A 21,305-nucleotide genomic window follows, 5' to 3' on the forward strand; every position below is an offset into this window, starting at 1 on the left:
GAAAGAGGCCTGAGAGGATATGTTGATGGCGCTCTAATAATAGCATAGCAACAGATGCATTTCTATCTGGCGTTGGCGGGGGGTTCAGGCGGGGTATAAGGCCACGGAGGGCGACGCGGCTAATGAGTCATTTCAGTCAAGCAAAGGCTCTCTGAATCACAAAACATGGCTGATTGATATAGCAGATAGTTGGTCACTGTTCAGATGCTGAACCACAAGAAATCTGATCCCACACGAACGTAGGAACAATTGGAAAAGTGCATTGCTAGATATTTCTAGCATTTTTAAATCACACTTACTCATATAAGAAATCTTCAGAACTAAATCATGTGTTGTCATTAAAATGTATTTTAGGCCAAAAAGAAAGCTAGTTGTGAATTTAATTTATTTTCAGTCATATTATTTGTTAAGGTCAAGACACAAGACCTATTTGATGTATATTTAGTAAACTATTTGTAAATGTGTTAACCGTAGTTTATGCACTTGATCCACTTGTAAAAAAACTTACTTGACTTATTTACTTTATTTTTTTTGTGTGTGTGTGTGTGTCCAATCCAGCATTTTTATGCTAAAAATTTTATTTTATTTACAGCATTTTTATGCAATATCCTAACATTTAAATAAAATGAATATAGTAAATAATAAATAAATAAATTTTAAGTGGATGGACAGGCTATTGTTATTGTTTTATATGTGACTGTAATTTTTATAACATTTTTTTTTTTTTTATATTTTTTTTTCTTTATTTTATTATTTATTTTATTATTTATTTTTAGTATTTATTTTATTTTATTTTATTGTAGATAGATAGATAGATAGATAGATAGATAGATAGATAGATAGATAGATAGATATTCTTTCCAATAACCCAAAATTTGATTAAAAATTTGTGAATTGACACCCGGCTATTATCATTGTTGTTTTATATTTGGCTGTGGATTATATAATTGCATTAAGATTTCCAATAAAAACTCAAAGTTTCAAACTTCATATCTCACACAAAGCTGGCGTATACTATAAAGAAAGCTGCATTGTATATTTTTATGTTTCTTTTAGGATCACTATAATCACATGATCACTGCAATCGTCATTATATGGAAAGAGCAGAAAGAAGAAAATCCTCCTTATGTGTTTCACAGACGAGTTTGAGCAACATGCGGGTGAGTAAATGAGTTTCATTCTTGTGTGAACTGTCTCTTTAAGGTGTTTGGCGTGGCGTTGGGTACAGTACAGGAGACTGTAAGCGGCTGTGAGTCGGGGTTGTCAGGTGCTGTTGGCGAAGGTTAACGCTCTGCTTTAATAACAGGATGCAGCTGCTCTCCTTCATGAACACACGAGACTGACTCAGTGCAGCTCTGACCAGAGACATGGACCATAAGTCTTTTCTGGCCTGACACTAAATCACTTTTTCACATTGTATCAGTTACAGGAACTAAGGAAACTCTGGCGTTAACAAGGCTAGTTTGGCTGAAAAACGGTTCAATTCAGGTTACGTGGAGTCGTTGGTGGAACAATGTGCACGACCGCCACAGATCTGCTTTGGCCGAGAGCCTCCATTGGTCATTGTCTCGCAGTTATGACAAGTACGCTGAACGTTTGGGGAAATTATGAACAAATAAGGTGGAAACAGTTGTTTGAATGATAGCGGGGAGGAAATCAGAGCGAGCCGGATTCCTCCGGCTATTGTTGGTACAGTGTGACTGCACTGGGGAACCTGATCCGGCCCTCATTGATTGATCATTGCTCCGCATTCCTTGGCCCTTTGAAGTCTGCGGTCAGATTCAAAGCCAGCCTGACGAAACCCTTCCCAGAGGCTCATTGTCTTGCGTTGAGCTCTGGAGTGTCCAAATCCTGTGCGTCTGCCCTGCGAGCTTCATTGTAATGAGGCTCATTATTTAGTCGTGCTGCTGTTTAGTGATGTTTACACCACCGGATACAGCCTTTAGTGCTGTGCACTGGACGGAAGAAACTGTAGGGTTTTTTTTTTTGGTTTGTTTGTTTTTTAAAGAGGCCATAGTAAAGAAAAAGTTCACGAAAATAGTAATGAAATTAAATGAACTCTTCCATCATATTATTTGTTGAGGTAAAGTCACTTGACCCGTTTAATCTGCATTTAGTAAATTATTTGGTTTATCGATTTTAGTAATGTGATTTTATTAACTTTTTTTTTTGTAAAAATGCCATTAAAATGTTATCCAATGTATAAAAGTTAAAATAATAATGCACGTTTTTATTTTGTAATTATTTATTTGTTTGTTTCTCTTATTTGTTTCTGATCCAGCATTTTTATGCAATAGCCCAAAATTTGAATAAAAATTAGTTTATGGACAACAAGATACTGTTATTGTTGCTTGATATTATACTTCAGATAAAATAATGTTATTAGAAAAAAAAATGCATGTGGTCTTAATGCACATTTTGATTTTTTTTTAAATATTTACTGTTTTATTTCCATCTGCTTAATTTAATTTTTTATTTGTTTCTATTCTAGCATTTTCTATGCAATATCCCCAAAATTTAATAAAAAAGTTTATATCTTGCAATTCTGCTTTAAATTTTTATTTAAATATTTTTAATTAAATAATTATGAATTTTTTATATATAATTATTTAAAAGAAAATTTCAAAAGAACAGCATTTCTTTGAAATGGAATTCTTTTGTAACTTTATAAATGTCTTTACTGTCTTTATGCAATGCATCCTAACTGAATAAAAGTATTAATTTCTTTAAAAAAATAAAAATAAAAATCATACTGACCCCAAAACATCTGAACAGACGTTTCACATTGGTGTGCATGTTTGCACTTTTGCGCTGCATATGTGTGAGTTTGTCTTCTAGCTGCGTTCGCCCTCCGTGCCCTGTACTGTAACTCATGCGCTCCGGGCTCCAGATCACGCAGGGGTCGCGGCGTCTGCATCCGTCCTCCCCCACAGCCAGAGTCCCTCACATCTGTAACAGGAGCTGTTGGCAAATAAAAGTAGCTGCTTCAGGCCTCTGCCCTGTGAACCCGGGGGCCGTCGAGCCTCTCCTGCCCTATTTAGTGTCTGCTGAGCAAACTCAGCTGTCTGGATTCCTCCCGTCTGCACCTGGGGCCCCTTGGGGCCGCAGCATCGTCGCGGGGTGATCCTGATTAAAGGGTGTTCTGGGTAGTACAGTAGCACAATTTTATGGGGTTTTCAATCCAGTAATTTATTCAATATTATATGCAATTTATACAGGCCATGACATGAACAGACCTCGTAGCTGATGAGCATGTTTTTGATTTCTGAACTATGATTCTATTTTTGTTGGGCTTAAAGTCAAGGTCATGTGACTCTCCTGTGATCTTAAAAAAGTCTGGAACAGTGTTATTATAGTTAACCAAAACCATACATAATAATAATTATTATGTGAAATAAAATAAATATTATGTGAAATAAAATATAAAACAGAAAAACTTATAGTAAGTAAAAAATTAAATACATTTGTTTCAACTAGTTGCCAAGGCAACATTTCGCATTTTTATCCAACTTTAAGTACTAAAATATCTGAAACTAAACCTAAAAAAACAGCTGTGTCAAGGTCAGTGAGTCTAGATGATTCAACCCCAGATCGAATGTTATGCTCATGTTATTCATGATTTGGAAATTCAAAATGTTTGTATATAAAAAAAACCCTTCTTTTAATTATTTAATGTCTTAATGTACGCCAAAATATTTGCAAACTTTAGACTCGACTTTCATTAAACGAGTCAATAAATTAAAACCTTTGTTAGTAAAGCCAAGATTAATATTAGAATTTTAAAATAGTTAAATAATAAAATACTTTTTTTTATATAATTACATGACAAAATATTAAACAAATATTTCAATATTAACCTAGGTAAATAATTAAAATAATAATTGATTTAAATATTGCTTCATTTTAACTTAATTTTAATAAAAATTTAAATAAACACTTTAAACAAATATTTCAATATGAAATAAAATATATAAATAACCAATTTAAATGCTTATATAAATATTTTATCTTACTGTTTTATTAGTTTTACTCTTATTTTAAGTGTAATAATATATTTAAATGTTTATAAATAGGTTTTCTGTTAGAGAATAGGAAGAAGGCAGGCAGGGGTTGAGAAATGACCAAAATATATCTTTCCTTTCCTTATTCCTGAAGAGAACACTGACCATGAAAGCAGATCCTGACAGAGACTCATCTCTCTTTATTACAGGCGGAAGAAGAGACGCACAATGATGAGACTGAGACGAGTTGTTTTGAGATTCTTTTCTTGATGGGTGGTGGTTTTTTTTTTTTGATGTTTTTACACACGATCACTTGTTTTATATCTCAGTATATTTCCGCTCTCCATATGTTTGGACCCACTGGGTGCTGTCGAAGACCCCTGGTTTATATGATCGCTGTGATGTATTGAGTTGATTTTCAGTCGTGCTGAGGCGAGGACGTCTCTGCAGCAGATCCCACTGTCCTTTGGGGTGAGGTAGTAGGTTGTATAGTTTTAGGGTGACACCCTTCCTGTTAGATAACTATACAACTTACTGTCTTTCCTGAAGAGGCTGTAAAATCACCCTCATCTTCCTCTTTAAGCCCGGCGATGGATGGACACAAAACATGGAGCAGTGTTATTGATAAACACTTATCTTTTTTGTTAATATTTTGAATTAGATTTTATTTTAGTATTTTCAGTTTTCAATTTAATTTTAGGTAAAGTTTTAATGTGATTTTTTTAATTTGGCATTTATATTATTATTATTTTTAAAGTATGTTAATATAGTTTTTATTAATTTTTATTTATTCATTTTGGTTTCATTTGTAATTTTAGTACTTCATGTTAAAGTAAACAAAATGAGAAATGTGGCAAGTAGCTGAAATAAGGTGGATTTTTATTATTTTAAATCAAAAATATTTTTAGATTCTCTCTTTTCATTTCAATTTTAGTTACGGTTCTGGTGCGTTTCTGACATTTTTATTAGATTTATTTGAATTTTTTAATGTCAACATTGTTTTTATTACTTTTTATTTATTTGTTTTAGTTGATTTTTTATTTTTATTTTAATACTTCAGGTTAAACTAAACAAAAATGAGAATGTTGAATGCTGAAAAATGCAAATAAAATAGGTTAGCTTTTTATATTTAATTTTAATAAACATTTATTTTATATTATTTATATCATTTTTTATATATATTTTAATTATTATATATTTATACAAAATGATTTATTGTAATTTTAATATTGTATATATATTTAATAAGTAAATAAGTATATTTTATATATATACACATTTTAAATGTTTTAATATAATTGTTTAATTATTTATTTATTTATTTTTTTAATGGTTTTAGTTTTAGCTTTATGCTTTATAGAATTACATGATGTGCATATTGAGGTTGAATGATGAACTGATTTCTTGATATCCCAGATTTCTTTATTTATTTTTTTTGTATTTTTTTTTTTTTTTTTTTTTTTTGAGGGACGTTTTCACAGATGTTCAATTCAAAAGTGTTTTGCAAAAATATATGATAATTTTTCGTTCACATTATGCAAGTCCGGAGAATATTTCAGCATTCATTTGGAGCACAGTCTTTGGCATGAAGTTGATTATTCTGCAGGACTGCGGTCTCCTGCGCTCCTGATGTTCGTTCAGGGTGAGGTAGTAGGTTGTGTGGTTTCAGGGTAGTGTTTTTGCCCCATCAGGAGATAACTATACAACCTACTGCCTTCCCTGGAGGGCAGCGATGCAGCAGCGGTCAAGCAGCAGGACTGACAGGTACATTCACAGAATTACAGTATATTCAACTAACAACACATGAATATTATCATCCTACTTTAAGCACCTAAAGAACATTTTTCCACTAAGAAGAATCTTATGTGAAATGAAAAGATGGAACCATTGATGCCAGTGAAGAAGCTTTATTTAAACATCATGATCTATCATTGTCTGTTTTTATATTATGATTACAGTTGATTAATATCATAATAAATAAAACTTTATTATTATTTTTGATGATTATTATAAATAATTGTTTATGACCAGAATATATGTGGAAGTTGTCTGTGTTGTCCACATTATTATTCAGCTGTTGATTAAATATATATAAGATTTAATAAATTATTATAAATTGCTATGTGTGTGTGTGTGTGTGTGTCAGATTGCAAAATGAAATGTGTTTATTTTCATATTAAATTTATTTTTAATTCTATTAATGTTTAATTTATTAATCATATTATTAATCAACTGTAATCATAAATAGAAAATAATATAAAAATAGCCAACTAAATTTTAAAAAGATTAATTAACACAATCAAATACATATAAAATTGTTATTTAATAATTGTTAAAATTATTATTATTATTATTATTTTTTTAAACCGTTACTAATAATTATTAATAATAGTTAACATTGCTAATAATTAAAATACTAAAATACTAATAATGATCATTTGAAAAATGGTTTTAAATGGGATTTGTAATTAATAAATGGTAAAACCAATTGAAAAATTGAGGGAAAAAAATCAAATTTAATCATATTATTTTAACTGTAATCATAAAAAAACAGAATGATAAATCTTAACATCATAAAATTAATGTATCATATAAACTGTATTAAACATGATTCACAATTATTAAATACAAATTTTCTAAAACCTATTGTCTACTAAAAAAAAAAAAGAAAAACCCCAACTTTCTGTTTCAGCAGGAAATATGTTTTACCTTCAGTTATTTTATAGGGGTTTTGTTTATATTTTGGAAGGATATTGCTTAAACCTTCCAGCAGATGAAATATATGAGAATATAATTCAGCAATAGTGTATCAATTAAGATATAATATTTATAAATGTATCTGTTATCTGCAATAAAACAGACTGTTAATAAATGTCTTCTTGTGTGTTATTTTACATTGTCTAAGAAAAGAATAAATGACATCTCACATACAGTAAAAGAACATGTATCTTGAGAAATAGCTGAATGAATTAAGATTACAGTCAATGTTTTTGCACACACTTTGTGAAGAAGAAGACTTCCACACACAGATATTAAACTGAACATCATGATATGTGTTTAATGAATCCTTTAGCTGTCTTTCATGCTACAATCTTTACACAAACAGTAAGGCTGTGCAATATTTCTGCTTTTCTGCAAAATGGCGTTGAATCATACGGAAAACTGCTGAGCTGTGATATTTATCAGCCAACGCGTCATCATAACCTCATAACAGACACATGGCGCCATCTATTGGTCATTCTGATGCAGTGATCTTCCATAAACTGCCAATATCTCTGACATGTACATATCATCATTAATGCTAATATAAAGTTGTACTATTTACGTTATTTATTTGTTTGTTTGTTTGTTTGTTTGTTTTTTAATGCACATGCATCCAGTAGCACATTTTAATGTATATTTGATCATTTTCAAATTTAGTATTTTTATATATATATATTATTTTACATTTATTGTATGATTACAGTTGATATATAATTATTAATACCTTTTATAAATTAATACAAAATCATTAAAAATAAATGGAATATAAAAATATAATTTATTTTATTATAATTATATTATTATTTTTTATATTTTGCATCCTGTTTATATATATATATATATATATATATATATATATATATATATTTACTTTCATTAATAAAGTTAATAGAAAACTCTTTATTTAGCATCATTATATAAAATTAGATTTTTAAATTTAGAATTTTTGTTAGAATTGTACATTTTCAATATGATCATTTTTTTTATATCTGTTGAGTAACAGGTGAAAATAATAAAACACAGTATATAATGTGCTCTCAAAGGTATTTCTCATAATGTTGGGGCAAGTCGTCACATGTTTTTTAAATGTTGTACATTTATGTATTGATTACACTATTTATCTTAAACAAAAATATGAAATAATCTGCTAACATTATTTTAGTTCTTACCATGGGCTCTTTTAATTAAACACTGCATTGTGTTGGTCTCTTGTACCGGCCAAAGGAAGAAGAAAAAAACTCTAAAAGGGTTCATCAGAAGATCTTTTGTTGGGAAAGCTTTCAGATGGCAGTGATTGATTTTCCACATGGTTTCCTCAGCAAAGCCTTCAGGAGATCCCAGCTGTGCTTCGCAAAAATCAGTGTTTTCACCATACGTTATGCAAGTCCTATTATTTCAGCATCAGACGTGACTGTTCTCTGATGTTTCATCAAACACACTTTTCCAAGTTCATTATTTTGCAAGATCCCTTAATGACTGTAAAGGTTTTTTGGGACATGCTGTGCACAATATCTAAATTCATCCTTTTTTCCTTGTTTCTTCATCAGGTTTGTAGAAATGCAGCGTTGCATCACTTGCTCATCAATGGATGTGAATGGGTGCCGTTAGAATGAGAGTCCCAACAGCTGTTAAAAACGTCACAATAATCCTCAAGTAATCCACACCACTTCAGTCCATCAGTTAACATCTGGAGAAGACAAAAGATGAAACACATCCAGAATTAAGACGTTTGTGACTACAAACTGTCACTTCTAGCCAAAATCCATAATTCATAATAACGCTTCTTCCAGTGTAAAAGTCCATCTCCTGTCTTTTCTCACATCAAAATCGACTCACGTTTGTTCAGAACTGTTTTAGAGCTGTTTAAACGCTGCTTGATCTGTGCAGATTTCTCTCCTGATTCACACCAGAACACTTTTTCACTGGAGGAAGTGTTATTATGGATTATAGACTCATAAATAAAAACATCTTAATGCTGGATTTGTTTCAGCGTTTGTCTTCTCCAGAGTAGATTATTGTGATGTTTTTATCAGCTGTTTGGACTTTCATTCTGACGGCACCCATTCACATCCATTGGTGAGCAAGTGATGCAATGCAACATTTCTCCAAACCTGATGAAGACACAAACTCATCTACATCTCGGATGAACTGAGGTTTAGGACATTTTCAGGAAATTTTCATTTTTGGGTGAACTATTCCTTGAATTGTAAAATTAACTATCAATTTCTAAGTGAGAATCTACACCAAAGTTTATTTTAGTGTACAATTCCTGTACAAAGATGCATTTTTACTGTGTGAGAATAAAGTTTAGTTATACACAGAACGATGAGCATGTTTTATGTGTTTTTATAAACATCCAAATACTTGTTTTACTTTTTTATGCTGTGAATAGGGTCATAGTGTTTCAGTTGTTGGGATGTTTGGAGTTGTCCAGTTTTCCTGCCCCAGCACTCAGCGCTACACGAAGAGGACCTCACCTTCACTGCTCTGTTGAAATCTGCCACATCTCCTCCCGTCCACTTGCCCCCTGGGCAATATTAGTGCAAGCCCAAAATTTATGTCTGAAAGATTTCACAACATAAGCCCTGTGTCTTTCCTCAAAGTGCTTTTGCAATAGAAAGAGTTTTTAAGTTGGATGAGACACAGCTGTCTGCCAACCTGCCGCCTTGCCTCATCTCAAGATGTGTTTTATTATAATAGAAAAAGAATGTAAAAAAGGCACAATAAAAACTTGTTAATTGGTTAACTGTTTTATTTATATATATACAGAGATATGTACAGGATTTTATAACCTAAGTAGGTCTATATAACAACATTATAATGTTTAATTATATTTACAACTATGTTTTTGGGCTACTGTATTAAACACTATTGAGAAGTAAAATGATAATTGGTTAAAATTTATATTACCACATCATATATATATATATATATATGATATATCTATATATAGATAATATATATATATATTATATATATATATATATATATATATAATATATATATATATACAGTAGTTACAACAATATTACACATATACGTTTTACAGTAAAAAAAATTCTAGAATGTTTTATGATTAAAAATTATATAATTATAAATATATTTATTTTTAATTTTTATTTATTTATAATTATTATATGTTATTAATTATAATTATTTATAATATTTTATAGGGCAAGTAGTAGGTACCTCCCAATTTATTTATTCATAATTATTATATTTTATTAATTATAATTATTTTGAATTATTTTAAAGGTATAGTAGTTCTGTGGAGTTGTAATATTTATAAAAAATATTTAAATAATAATTGTGTTAAATGGTTTAATTTATTGATTATATTTTAAGTTTATTTATTGATTTAAGTATAAGTTACCTTATAATATGCTAATGTGTAATATATATATAGTAAACAATACATACAATTGTTTTGTAATTTGTTTTTTGTATGATTTATTTTTTATTTTGATAATGTTTAACATAATTACATTATTTATAATAAAAATATATTATGTATATTATAGGATAAGTTTAAAAAAAATATATAGAATGATATTACATATATAAGGCATTATAGATCCCAAGTCGGTTTGTGTCAACAGGTGCTTAGTATTATTTCCCCATGATACATACATATACAGGATTATATATCCCAAGTCGGTGTAACATTATAGTATTTCATGATACATACAGACTGTGTAAAATACTCACCGAACACATTGTAAATGTTTTTGTGTTGTCTGTTTGTGCGCAGGTCTGCTGGTGTGTCTTGGTGTGATTTGGTTTGGTGTGATTAGGTCTGGTGCCTGTTTTATTCTTTATATCTTTTATAGCTCAAGGCATGCCATGTTCTGTCTGTCTTAATATGCAGACTCTCTGGACTGCTGTAAGAATGCAAAAGCTGCACTGAAATGCATCAAAATGGCATGGACATTTTCACTTCTCTGAAGTTAAAGCAGTGCAACAATTTCATGACATTGTTAATAATTAGAAATAGAACATGAGAAAAATTGCTAAACTGTGAATGTGGTTGTGTTTGTGTTAGTTTGGAAAAAATGTAATGATAAAATAATTAAAATATATATATATATTTTTGCATAATGTATCTTATTTTTAGTACAGTTAATTTTTGTGTTGTTTTGTTTAATAATGTGATTTTTTTTTGTAATTCGCAACACACACACGTACACATGAAGTGTTGGATGTAATGCATTCTTAAGTGATTAATTACTGTAATTAATTAGGCCTTCTTTTCCCTTGAAAAAGTAAAGTAAGGGATTACTCTTATTTTTTTCTGTTATTTTAATTAGCTACTTCTGATATAATTGCATTGAACATATAAAAGAATAGTGAATTTGACAACAAAATTTTATTTGAACATCTCCCTTTAAATATAGCCTAGTTCAAGATTTATGTAATTTCCATATAATACATACATAAAAAATGAAAAATGTTCGGAATTGTGTTTTTTATATTGCATTTTCTATAGGCTTTTTAATATTTGCATTGCATTACAATCATCATTGTTTTTTTTTGTTGTTTTTTTTGTTGTTTTTTTTTTCTGTGTGTGTTTTTTGTGTGTGTTTTTGATATAGGGTGTTGTGTGTGTAGTGTGTGTGCTGTGTATTTTTGTATGTCCCCTGACAATCTCCTCTCTTCACAAGCTGGGGCGTCCTGCGCTCTGATTGGCCGAGCGCTGAGGTGTGTCGGGGGGTGTGTTCGTGCGTCCGCGTGATCGCCTGTGCGTCATGACGTCGTTTCCGGGCGGCGCTCGAGTGCAGCGGCTGTAGTTTGACAGCGGCAGAGTTGCGACGCGCGTCAGCGGAGATTATTTTTTTATAGAAATGATATAAATGCTGTTCCGCTGCAATGATCGCGCTGACAGCACCGCCTTCGGCTCACTGACGCCCCGAGACGCGATGTTTGACGAGCGCTGGCTGCCGCAGTTAAAGGTGACTCGGTGTCTGTGTTGTTGTGTGAAGTGAAGATCCTGCACTCCTTCTTACTGCTCGATTCTATTCTATTCTATTCTATTCTATTCTATTCTAGTCTAGTCTAGTCTAGTCTAGTCTAGTTTAGTCTAGCCCATGTCTCTTCTGTTCTGTTCTGTTCTAGTCTATTTTATTCTGTTTTATTCTGTTCTAGTCTATTTTCTTCTGTTCTGTTCTATTGTAGTCTAGTCTTTTCTACTCTGTTGTTCTTTTCTATTCTAGTCTATTTTATTCTGTTCTATTGTAGTCTATTTTATTATGTTCTGTTCTATTCTAGTCTATTTTATTATGTTCTGTTCTAAACTATTCTATTTTATTATGTTCTGTTCTATTCTAGTCTATTTTATTCGGTTCTGTTCTATTCTAGTCTATTTTATTATGTTCTGTTCTATTCTAGTCTATTTTATTTGGTTCTGTTCTATTGTAGTCTAGTCTTTTCTACTCTGTTGTTATGTTCTATTCTAGTCTATTTTATTCTGTTCTATTCTAGTCTATTTTATTCTGTTCTGTTCTATTGTAGTCTATTTTATTCTGTTCTATTCTGTTCTAGTCTATTTTATTCTGTTCTGTTCTATTCTAGTCTATTTTGTTCTGTTCTGTTCTATTGTAGTCTATTTTATTCTGTTCTATTCTGTTCTAGTCTATTTTGTTCTGTTCTGTTCTATTCTAGTCTTTTCTACTCTGTTGTTCTGTTCTATTCTAGTCTGTTTTATTCTATTCTGTTCTATTGTAGTCTAGTCTTTTCTACTCTGTTCTGTTCTATTCTAGTCAGTCGTGTTGTTCTTTTCTGCTTTTTTATTCTACTCTGTCTACTGTTTATTTTCTATTATAGTTTGCTCTATTACTCCGTATTTGTGTTTTAATCGAATCATTTAGATGCATTTTCTAATATTTATTGTTAATATTTTGTTAATATATCAGTAACAATAATAATAAGTTTTTCAATTTCTTTACTTAAATGTAACACTGTTACTGTAAATTTGCGTTAATTATTATTATTAGTTTTAATATTATATATATGTTTTTTATATGTTTTTTATTAAAACAAATTTATAATAATAAAAGAAAAATACATAAAATTAATCAAATATAATATATTATAGTATATATTTTATTAATATTATATATTTTTTCTTTTATTGTTTGTTTAGTTCTTTTCATAGAATATTATCTTTTTAAATCTATTAGATGCTATTAGATTTTTAGATTTATTTATTGTTATATATTTTATTATATTAAATATCGCATTACATTTATTCATATATATTTATTAATATTATATACCACATTGTATATTATTAATATTATATAATAGATTTGTTATATTTATTATTATATGTTTATTATATTATAAATTACATTATATTTATTAATATTATATTTATTTATTTTTCTGTGTATACTATATTTATTAAATTATTTTTCCCATGTCTTTAGTCCTTGTCATAGAATATTATATTTCTGAGCAGGTGGACATGCATGATTTTTGTCCCAGTGTCATTCACGGCTGATGGTTTTCTGGTTGTGATAGTTTCAGATCATGTGGTTATAGATTTACCGAGCAGCATGTGCTGGAGAATCAGTGTGCTGTGACTGACCAGAGCTTGCTTTCTCTCTGTCTCAAGTCACACAGCAGTTTTCCAACACTAACAGGCTTTTCTGAGCACTTTAGATGGTTTTGTTGACATTAAAGCGGTCTGGAGAGTTTTGCTCCTGTGGTGAAAGAGAGTTACGTAATATCACAGGTGTAGTTACTGTGTGTATTAGCGACTCAGTACTCGCTTTATGTTTTGTTATGACTGTTTGAGTCTTAATCAGTTTCTGGAATTGTGGATTTTTACCATGTTAATACAACAGTATGTGTTGACTACTATGGAGTACTATAAACTTTCATATGACATTATTAATATTAGGAATGAATTAATTATTAATATTACTAGAGAACAAATGAAAACAAGACAGTTTTGTCAACCAGGCTGTGTTTAAATTTTTAGGTAAATTTGTGTTTAATTGTAGGTTAATGACAAAAAAGCCATATATCACTCCAAAAAACCAAACAAACAAACATAAAATCAATAGTAATTATACTTTTGCATAAATACTGTGTAGCCTATTTCAAATATGATTATTTTTTAATACACTGTAAAAAAAAAAAAAATTCAAAACTGTAAATAAAACAAAGATTATTGGAGTACATTTTAGTCTTTAACTAAAACTAAAACCATAAAAAACTGTTTCATTACTGTAAATAAATTACATTTTAAAATGAAATATAAGAATGTTTTTAATTTTTTATTTTTTTTTTTCTTATGGATTTTTGGTTGCCAAGGCAACATTTCTCATTTTCATTCACTTTAATTTGAATTACTGAAATAGCTAAAACTAAAAATGAAATAAAAAATGAATATATAGACATATATATAATACAATATACAATATACAATGTAGCAAAAACACAAGATTACTAAACATTTAACTAGAATTAAAATAAAATCAGAAAATTTACAAATAAAAATTAATTCAAAATATTAATGAAAAGTATAATAGTATCTCAATGATACTAAAATAACACTTTACTTAAAAATGAATTTTCCACATTTCTTTTTTTCAGTGTAGTTTTGACATTTATTTTGCAGGTGTATTCTTAAACTACCTTGTAATATTATGTAAATAATACCATTATTTATGAGCCTGATAGGTTCAGATTCCTGTGGAATTACCATCATACTGTAAATACACCACCACATACTTTTTTAGTAATGGTTCAGTTCAAATATTAGACACGATAAAGCCGGTTTCAGTGTTATCTGACAGATTGCTTATGCTTTTAATGTGTTTGCAGAGCTGCAATAAAAAGTTTATTGCATGATAAATGGCCATGAACTGATTTATTAGAGTTAAGAAATCCATCTCATAGATAATCGCTATGAATATCGTGTCTTTGGTCTCAGTGTGATTTTTTTGATTCTAATCCAAATTAAGTGATGATTGCTCGACTAATAGTTAGTATTGACCCAAATCAGAACATCTTCATTTATTCTGTCTCAAGGAAGTCCCAGTAAACTCAAATCCTTCGGCTGTTTTGACAGCAGATACGGGCGCGTTACAGCAAGCATTTCCACCACGGCTCTCTGTAATTTGACCCAGATCTGTCTCAGATCAGAGTTTTTCCATCTCAGTTTATAATGACTCATAATTTTCTGATTGTGGAAATCTGGGTTGGGTTGCGCAACCAGTTCTTCAGGTTGCAATTAAATTAGGACTCAACAATAGCAGTCTATAATCTCTTCAGTTTTTGAGAGAGAGAAAATAAAAAGTATTTTTGAATAGTTTTAGGTCATTCAGAAACTGAGACGCTTAAGCTCAAATCAGTGAGGCCTACGATCAATCAGTTCCAGAAAGAAATACGAAACCCATGCTCATTGCAAGAAAGCATGTTAATAAAAACATTGGATCTGGTATTTGGTAATAATACAGCATTGCAAGAAATTTCCAAGCAGTTTTTTTGTAGGCTAGTCTTTTTTTTGACCAGGAACATCAAAAGTGTAACAAGGAGAGGGGGAAAATCCCCCCAAAACAAAAAAACAAAAATATATATTATTATTTCATTTTTTTAGTTTAATTATTATTATTATTATTATTATTTTTTTTTTTTTTTTGAGAGAGAGGTTGTTATGGGCTGCGTGAGCAAAGCCAATAGGTTTAGTCATGAGAGCTGCATTTTAACAGAGAAAAAACTAACAAAACAAAAAAACTTAATTTTAATGTCTTATTAATGTTATAGTAAGGTTTGATGTATTTTTCCTTCAAATTATATATATACAGTACAGGTAAAAAGTTTGGAAACATTACTATTTTTAATGTTTTTGAAAGAAGTTTCTTCTGCTCATCAAGCCTGCATTTATTTGATCAAAAATACAGAAAAAAAATTTAATATTGTGATATATTATTACAATTTCAAATAATTGTTTTTAAATGTATTATACTTTAAATTATCATTTATTTCTGTGATTCAAAGCTGAATTTTTAGGATCATTATCACATGATCCTTTAGAAATCATTCTAATATGATGATTCATTATCAAAGTTGGAAACAGTTCTGCTGCTTAATATTTTTTTCAGAACATGTGATACTTTTTTAGGATACTTTGATGAAAAAAAAAAAAAAAGAAAAAAAAAAGGAGCTATGTTTTTAAAATATAAATATTTTGTAATAATATTTCACTACTGGTCAGTAATTTGGGGTCAGTATTTTTCTTTCTTTTTTTAAAATAAAATCAATACTTTTATTCAGCAAGGATGTGTTAAATTGATTAAAAGTTATAGTAAAGAAAATATATTATTAGAATATATATTATTAGAATTTTTTTTTTTTATTTTGAAATAAATGCAGTTCTTTTTAACCTTTTATTCATCAAATATATTAGACAGCAGAACTGTTTCCAACACTCATAATAAATCAGAATATTAGAATGATTTCTAAATGATCATGTGATAGACTGGATGTTACATGTGACACTGAAGGCTGGAGTAATGATGCTGAAAATTCAGCTTTGCGTCACAGGAAAATTTTTTCTTAAGTATATTTAAATAGAAAACTATTATTTTAAGTTGTAATAATATTTCACAATATTACTGTTTTTTCTGTATTTTTGATCATATAAATGCAGGCTTGATGAGCAGAAGAAACTTCTTTCAAAAACATTAAAAAAATAGTAAATGTTTCCAAACTTTTGACCTGTACTGTAGTGATTATATATATATATATATAATATATATATATATAATTTAAATTTTTTTGTACACTGTAGTCAAAATTGCTGTTCACCAAGATTTTTGTCTTTTTATTTTGGACTATTTTAATTTCACACCCTTATTGGGATTTAAAGTTCACATTGGGGTTTAGTAGTTTGTCTGTAGTTTAATTGTTCCGTTTATTCTTTTTGAAGGATTTAATTATTAAATTGTTTTATGATCTTTTTGAAATATAGCTTTGTTTTTTTTTATTGTTTTTTTTTTGTGTCAGGGTTCTAAATGAGTTTGACAAAGATGTGAGCAAATCGGAATCTCGTAATTGCGGTAATTCCAACATGCTGCATTATTTGTCATTTCTGCTACACCTCAAGTTGTAACTTGCAATGCAGCAGGCCCCTGGACACAAACCAGACCGTCCTATTCTCGCTGCGGGGCCCGTGCTTAAATTACTCAAGCAGACACATACTCGCAGCACCAACCCCCCATAAAGTTGCATAACCGGACGTTCTGCGAGGGTCTTGGAGTCCACCTTGTGTTTTCATAGTTGTGCTGATCTGCATGTTGCATGTCGTGTCAGTCATGACATCTGTGGAGTATTTTAGTGTTTTTCTGCAAACTGTATTTACAGAAAACACTCAGAACTGTTGAAATTCCGTGATCGTTTACTCACCCTAATGTTGTGCTTTCCATGCAACACAATTCCGTTGAATTTTTAAGCTCTCGCTGGAAGGGTTATTACCCTGTAGGAGTTTATATTGTGCAAACTGACTGTAAATGTAAATGCTTACTGTACAGCTGCTTACCATATAAATGAAAACATTGTGAACTATTGATTTGAGTTGAATTTTATTATCTGAGAGGAAAGAAAATTAAAAGTGATGCACAATGCACAGATATCGTATGTAAGAAATCTAACGGTTAGTTTAGCAGAAGATATACAAAAATATTTGCCCCCTGAATGTTTGAATCACATATTTCAGAAAAGCTACATACTGCATTAAAGAACAAGGTAAGCCAAATTGGCCTTCATTAGTGCTTTTACATGTTAGGTTGAGTGTCTTTAAAGCAATCATCACAGATTTCCTCTCATGTCAGAACATGTTGTGCTGCTTCTGTCTGCATGTTTTCACACTCTCTTAGTAAAATGTCTCTCTCTCAGGGTCTCTGTCCATCTCGTTTGGAATCTGAGACTGTTAATCAGACCATTCTTGCTTAGTTATTCAGAGAAGGGGAATGTTCCCCCGCTGTTTATTTTCCTAAAACAGGATTTTCAGGTCGAACTGAGCAGTATTTCTGTCCTAACCACCTGAGTGTGTCTCCTTAAATGTTAACATCAGCGTCTTAACGTCTTTCAGGGAGAGCATGTACACTACCCTTCGAAGGTTTGGATGCATTAAATTGATCAAAAGTGATAGTAAAGACATTTATAATGCTATAATTTCTATTTTAAATAAATGCTGTTCTTTTGAACTTTCTATTCATCAAAGAATCCTGAAACAAATGTATCGATTTCTATAAAAATATTGTACAGCACAACTGTTTTCAACACTGATAATAATCAGAAATGTTTCTTCGGCATATTAGAATGATTTCTGAAGATCATGTGACACTGAAGACTGGAGTAATGATGCTGAAAATACAGATTTGATCACAGAAATAAATTACATTTTAACAGATATTCACATAGAAAACAGTTATTTTAAATTGTAATAATATTTTACAATTTTACAGTTTTTATTGCATTTTTAATCAAATAAATGTAGCCTTGGTGAGCATAAGAGACTTCTTTTAAAAACATCACAAAATCGTACCGACCCCAATGGTAATGTGTGTTCTATCTATAAAAAGTTCTGATATTATCATCAGGATTTCTGAGTTTTCAAAAACCAAAAGGAGATGTTAGGCAGAATATCTGAGCTTTGGTTTTCTGTACAAAAAAAAGTTGTGATTAACAAGATTTGACAGGAAGATTTTCCACAAATAACAACTTAAATTTGGGCATGTTCCTCACAAAACTCAAATCACGTGACTCCAGAAATCTTTATAGTAATTATAGTTAATATAATTCATATAGTGAGTCATATAGGCTATTTGTATGCTATATATATCATGATTTACAATTGTACTAATCAGCATCCACTTTCAATGAATGGAAAACAGAAGCTTGGACATTCTGTCAAACATCTCCTTTTGTGTTTGTGAACAACATGAGATGATGATAAAATGTTCATTTTTGTCCCTTAAACTCTTAGTTTTTGATGAAATTTCTTGTGCACTTAGGCACATGCAAACACAAAAGTACACAGACTGCTTCTTCCTCCCTCAGAATGTTTTCATACTGAGTTTATCACTCTGTCTAAACACAACCATGCATGTGTGTGTATATATACTGTATATATATAGTGCATTTATTGCAGCATCAGCACGTTGTGTTTGAAGACAGCTCTTGAAAATATAGAAATCCACATTTTAGTTTACTCGGGTATCTGTAAACCCGCTGACAGTTGGAAAGACAGACTTTCTTAATTGATCCCTGAGGGGAATTTCAGTTTAAGCCAATATAGGCAGCTTTTAAATGTCACTTCCTGTTCTCTGGCCCGATATGCTGTTGTGTCGCTGCAGTTTTAATCTCAGACATTTCTGTCCTGACAGACAATACTGAACTTGTGTTTGCCGCTTAAGTCCGTCTGACCAGGTCAGAGACAGACAAACCGTAAGCGGCTCATGAGAGATTGTGAGTTAATGATCCAGGAGTCTCTGCTGAGGCTGTAGAGCTTGCTGCAACAACATTGTTGTGTTAACGTAAATTCTTAACCCAGTAAATGAGGTATTGAGTAATGCACAACATTGTTGTCATGTTTACTTTAAGTCGACGTGAAATAATGATATGAGCTGTGTTTGTCCGTGCAAAAATTTTGGACTCAATGCTACTGTGTTGCCAGGGTGTTGCTATGCAGCTGTTCAGGCGCTTTGAGTAAGGGCTGCTCAATTATGGCAAAAATCATAATTACAATTATTATTTAACACGATTATGAGTGGGCCAGATGACCAAAACTGTATACGAGTGATTTATTTAAAGATAGCAATATGTATCAAATATATATTTTCTGAAAATAAGGTTGCTATGACATCTGAATTTTAGAGACATTTAGAGATTTAGAGAAATTTCACAATTCTCAATACCACAGCAAAATACTAATGTAAATAAAAATAAAAAGTCTTCAGAGGTTATTGAAAATACTTAAAGTCTATAATAAAAAAAAAAAACAAAAAAAAAACAAAGGACAAATACAATTGAAAAAAAAAATACAAATGAAACAAACCGTGCTTTAAGTTTTTAATGCAATTAAGTCTAAAGTATTCAGCTAACTGCCTACTACAGATATTGAATAACTGAATTTAAAATAAAACAGCATAGTCTTCACTGTGAGAATTAAACGTCCAATGTTTCTTATCAGAGCTACAAAAGTTCTTCAGTTGTTAAGGTGTTATGAGTGGCTGCTGGGCGGTTGTTAGGGTGTTATGAGTGGCTGCTGGGCGGTTGTTGGGGTGTTATGAGTGGCTGCTGGGCGGTTGCTGGGGTGTTATGAGTGGCTGCTGGGCGGTTTGCTGGGGTGTTATGATGTATGAGTGCTGGGGCGGTTGTTAGGGTGTTATGAGTGGCTGCTGGGCGGTTGTTGGGGGTGTTTATGAGTGGCTGCTGGGCGGTTGTTGGGGTGTTATGAGTGGCTGCTGGGCGGTTGTTAGGGTGTTATGAGTGGCTGCTGGGCGGTTGTTAGGGTGTTATGTGTGGCTGCTGGGCGGTTGTTGGGGTGTTATGAGTGGCTGCTGGGCGGTTGCTGGGGTGTTATGAGTGGCTGCTGGGCGGTTGTTAGGGTGTTATGAGTGGCTGCTGGGCGGTTGCTGGGGTGTTATGAGTGGCTGCTGGGCGGTTGCTGGGGTGTTATGAGTGGCTGCTGGGCGGTTGCTGGGGTGGGTTTATGAGTGGCTGCTGGGCGGTTGCTGGGGTGTTATGAGTGGCTGCTGGGCGGTTTGCTGGGGTGTTTATGAGTGGCTGCTGGGCGGTTGTTGTTAGGGTGTTATGAGTGGCTGCTCAACGGTTGCTGGGGTGTTATGAGTGGCTGCTGGGCGGTTGCTGGGGTGTTATGAGTGGCTGCTGGGCGGTTGCTGGGGTGTAATGAGTGGCTGCTGGGCGGTTGTTAGGGTGTTATGAGTGGCTGCTGGGTGGTGGCTGGGGTGTTATAAGTGGCTGCTGGGCGGGCGGTTGTTAGGGTGTTATGAGTGGCTGCTGGTGGGCAGTTGATGGCGTGTTATGAGTGGCTGCTGGGTGGTTGTTGAGGTGTTATAAGTGGCTGCTGGGCGGTTGCTGGGGTGTTATGAGTGGCTGCTGGGCGATTGCTGGGGTGTTATGAGTGGCTGCTGGGCGGGCGGTTGTTAGGGTGTTATGAGTGGCTGCTGGTGGGCAGTTGATGGCGTGTTATGAGTGGCTGCTGGGCGGGCGGTTGTTAGGGTGTTATGAGTGGCTGCTGGTGGGCAGTTGATGGCGTGTTATGAGTGGCTGCTGGGTGGTTGTTGAGGTGTTATAAGTGGCTGCTGGGCAGTTGCTTGGGTGTTATAAGTGGCTGCTGGGTGGTTGCTGGGGTGTTATAAGTGGCTGCTGGGCGGGCGGTTGTTAGGGTGTTATGAGTGGCTGCTGGTGGGCAGTTGATGGCGTGTTATGAGTGGCTGCTGGGTGGTTGTTGAGGTGTTATAAGTGGCTGCTGGGCAGTTGCTTGGGTGTTATGAGTGGCTGCTGGGC

The 21,305-nt window shown here is 32.0% G+C and overlaps 1 protein-coding gene and 1 long non-coding RNA gene across 5 annotated transcripts in view; both read left to right on the plus strand.

Moving 5' to 3' along the window:
- The window catches only part of LOC122135525, a 42,007-nt gene extending 37,757 nt beyond the window's left edge, over nucleotides 1-4,250 (plus strand). For all 3 annotated transcript variants that reach the window (XR_006153570.1, XR_006153569.1, XR_006153568.1), the window contains 2 exons: nucleotides 1,057-1,160; nucleotides 4,211-4,250. This is a non-coding gene — a long non-coding RNA (uncharacterized LOC122135525). The remainder of the gene's footprint in view (nucleotides 1-1,056; nucleotides 1,161-4,210) is intronic.
- A 7,253-nt stretch (nucleotides 4,251-11,503) lies between these two features.
- Nucleotides 11,504-21,305, plus strand: part of LOC109050527 (peroxisome proliferator-activated receptor alpha b) — a 41,483-nt gene continuing 31,681 nt past the window's right edge. The window contains exon 1 of one of the 2 annotated variants that reach the window (XM_042714987.1): nucleotides 11,504-11,713. The gene's annotated coding sequence lies outside the window, so the exon portion shown is untranslated. Of the gene's footprint in view, nucleotides 11,714-21,159 lie in introns of those variants that run through there. The other variant, XM_042714988.1, reaches the window with a different exon arrangement.

The sequence above is a fragment of the Cyprinus carpio genome, chromosome A25 (assembly GCF_018340385.1).
Source record: "Cyprinus carpio isolate SPL01 chromosome A25, ASM1834038v1, whole genome shotgun sequence".
Taxonomy (NCBI): Eukaryota; Metazoa; Chordata; class Actinopteri; order Cypriniformes; family Cyprinidae; genus Cyprinus; species Cyprinus carpio.